This window comes from Panthera pardus, unplaced genomic scaffold (genome assembly GCF_024362965.1).
Source record: "Panthera pardus isolate Hobbes unplaced genomic scaffold, ASM2436296v1 HiC_scaffold_8, whole genome shotgun sequence".
NCBI lineage: Eukaryota > Metazoa > Chordata > Mammalia > Carnivora > Felidae > Panthera > Panthera pardus.
Window position 1 is genome coordinate 89,733,366 of NW_026527013.1, and position 3,659 is coordinate 89,737,024.

At 33.0% G+C, this 3,659-nt stretch overlaps 1 non-coding gene across 1 annotated transcript; it reads left to right on the forward strand.

Moving 5' to 3' along the window:
* The first annotated feature begins 283 nt into the window (after window positions 1–283).
* LOC128775789 (small nucleolar RNA SNORA46) lies at window positions 284–423 on the forward strand. The gene has a single exon (XR_008420761.1). It is a non-coding gene; the product is annotated as a small nucleolar RNA SNORA46 (small nucleolar RNA).
* Window positions 424–3,659: the final 3,236 nt, after the last annotated feature.

Below are 3,659 nucleotides of genomic sequence, written 5' to 3' on the forward strand. Positions count from 1 at the left end.
TAGCAAATGCACAGTGTCATGTAGCTGTGAGCACGGTATGTGCAGTGTGTTTACCCTGGAATCCCCTCTGCTCCCATCCTCTCAACTCTTACCCACAACACTTGGCAATCACGGATCTGTTTTTCTCCCTAGCTTTGCCTTTCCTAAATTGTCATATAAATTGAATCACACAATATGAATCTTTAGATATTCTTTTGCTTAGAAATGCGCATGTAGGATTCTTGAATGTTCTTGAATATATCAATTCAAGATACATTGTTCTTGAATATCAGTAGTTGGTCACAGCACTATATATCTAAACCTGTGAATGGGAATTGTCCCCTTTCTTGGTTCCACTCTTGTGTGAAAGAATTCCTGGCTCTTTCTGTTGCACAGCTGACTTCGTGCCATTCTGCTGTTGCTGTATAGAGTTAGGGAACATACTTTAATAAAAATAAAAATAAATAGTTTGCCATTTTTGGTTGTTCGAGCAGCATTCATTGTATATAGTGCCATACTTTTTTTAGCAGTCACCAGTTGAAGGGCATTTTGAATTGTCTTCAATTTGGAGACATTATGAATAAAGCTGCTATTCAGTTTAGTCATTTTTGACTATTTGCATTCTTTAAATATTTGTGTTGTGATGATAAAACTGCATTCTAAAAAGTATTTTTAAAAATATTTAAAAAAAACAACAACAACAACTTGTTATGAGTTCCCTTCAATTACTTTATTAGTTTGTGATTGCAAACTGACTTCAGACCTACTCTACTCAAGGCTTGGGGACAAACTTTCTGTGTTATTTTAATATCTTTCATGATAAGGTAATTTAAGAATGAACCAAGGTTTGGCCTTTTGCAATAGAAAATATTTTAATTTTCTGAAGGACTATTGGTGTTCTCAAAGATTATTGAAGATAATATTTATAGTAATTTTGTCTCTGGCACTAATAGTTTTTAATTATGTGTCTACTGTATAAAAGTCTAAACTCTTTTTAAAATTCTGAATTGGTATTGAAATTAGGTTAGATACCTATGTGTACTTTGAACTAAATATCTCAAATAGTTAAATTACTTTATAAAACTAATTTTATTCCAATTCCCCAAACTATTTTAGGAACAGAAAAGATAAGCTCTGTCTTCAAAACCTTAGTCACTATCTGTCCTTTTCCTTCCAAAACTGCATTTCAGAAAATAAAAAGGATTTAGCAAAAGCTGGTTACTGTTTTACAATGGAGCTGTTTAATAACTTTAAAAATTACATTGATTGAATGGTTACAAGACCAAAACTAAGGAAAGATAATTTTAATAATCCCTCCTTTATCTAGACATGCCGGAGCTTTTTATTCCATAAATGAAAATTTTATTTCATTATCATTATAATAAGTAAAACAAGTGCCTTTGTCAGAGGCTAGAATTTCCAACTTCAGTTAAACTTCAACATGACTTTTGTGTTAAGGACATACATAGAAAAGATAAATCATTCCCCAATGTTTTTTCATACGAACTTCATAGTTTTCTGTATTGCCGTCATTGATTCTAAATGTGATATTATTAAATTAATAAATTCAATCATTAATAATCATTATTAAATAATAGTTAATTAAATGATAAAAATCAATTACTACAACATAATTATAAATAATAAAAGTATTAATAATATAATAAATGTATTCGTTCTCTGGCATTTTCACGTTTTTAAAAATTTTTTAAAAAGTGTTTATTATTTTTGAGAGAGAGAAAGAGACAGCATGAGTGGGGGAGGAGCAGAGAGAGAGGGAGACACTGAATCTGAAGCAGGCTCCAGACTCTGAGCTGTCAGCACAGAGCCTGATGTGGGGCTTGAACTAACCAACCATGAGATTATGACCTGAGCTGAAGTCGGGCGCTTAACTGACTGAGCCACCCAGGCGCCCCTCTGGCATTTTCACTTTTAAAATGGATGAATCTATTATAAGTGTTGTTTCTAGTTAATATTATGTTAAAAATCATTAATCATAGTGTGTCTGTGTTGTTAGATACAAACTAAAAACAAATAATGCAGTTCTCAGATTATATCAAATGACTCATAGATGCTTTGCTATTGTATAAAGTAAAACAGCAGCACATTATTTAATGGAGACTTACTGAACACTGGCAAATTCTGATTTATCTAATTTTCAAAATTAGGCAAATTATTTTTACCTTGAATATTTATTATCAAATTGTCTTTTAGTGTTGGAGTAATACCACATAAGGTTTACAAGTGTCCCCAAGATTTATTATATGATCTTCCAAGCTCTTATAATCAAATTAGGCATATTAAATAAAATTTGCCCTGAGAAGTTCTCCATAAGAATATGTTTTTCATTTCAACGAAACTAGCAATGTATAAAACCCCTAAAATCTGAGAATTATAGAATAAATATGTTTTTGCATAACTGACACCAAATAGTGGTGAGAAAAATAATTGGCCACTGACAAGAGATTAGAATAATCAAATTTACTCTAAGTCATCATGAGCTTAATAATGAAAAACTCACTTTAAATCCCAGCCTAACCATCTCTCAATGTTCTTTTTTGTCCTTTTAAATAATATTGCCAATATGTAAACCAAGCACTGCTAATATTCTTGGTATTCTCAAGGTATTTACAGTCAGTAATAATCTAACATAATTTATTATTGTCAATAATGAGTTCTAGAAATTAGAGTCGACAATCACATGCTGAGGTAGCTTGAGAGATGTGCTCCATTTTGTTGGATGATCAGTATGGGGGACAAAGGCAGCTGTATGAGTTCTTCGTATTTGGAAGGTCACTCAGATTTTATACTGTTGATATTACTGTTTTCCTTTCATAACAATTGAGAAAAATGGAGAGAGGTCATACTTTCTACCACCTAAAAATAGTATTTTGAAATTAAATGATCCAAAATATCATAAGATAAGCTGCTACAGATAGACTGACTTCCTAAATACTTATACACCCTCAATATTCTTTTAAGAATGTCATATATTGAGAATAAAGATTGTAAAATAAATGCATAACCATTTCCTTTTCACTCTATTTTTTTTAATTTTTTTAATGTTTATTTATTTTTGAAACAGAGAGAGGCAGAGCATGAAGTGGGGAGGGTCAGAGAGAGAGGGAGACACAGAATCTGAAACAGGCTCCAGGCTCTGAGCGGTCAGCACAGAGCCCGACGTGGGGCTGGAACTCACGGACCGCGAGATCATGACCTGAGCCGAAGTCGGGCGCTTAACCAACTGAGCCACCCAGGCGCCCCTCCTTTTCACTCTATTTTATTTAGCCTTAGAGTTTTGATTTTTGATATTCTCTTCTGTCTCTTTAATTACACTTTCTGGTGGTCACTGTCATTTCCATTGCTTTCATATAAATAGCATCAAATCACATTGTCAAATTGTTATAATTATGGACTTGTCTTGAACGATCCTTGTCAGCAACATCTTAGATGTTCAGTTTTTAGCCCAAATGAGTTATAACTTAGAGTGTTCTCATTCACTTCATTTAAAAACTTTTTGCCAAATTTCTTTTCTTTCTTTCTTTCTTTCTTTTTTTTTTTTTTTTTTTTTTTTTAGAGTGAGCACGTGTGCACAGTGGGGGAAGGGCAAAGGGAGGGAGAGAATCTCAAGCAGGTTCCATCTGCAGCACAGAGCCCGAGGCAGGCTCAATCCCAGAATC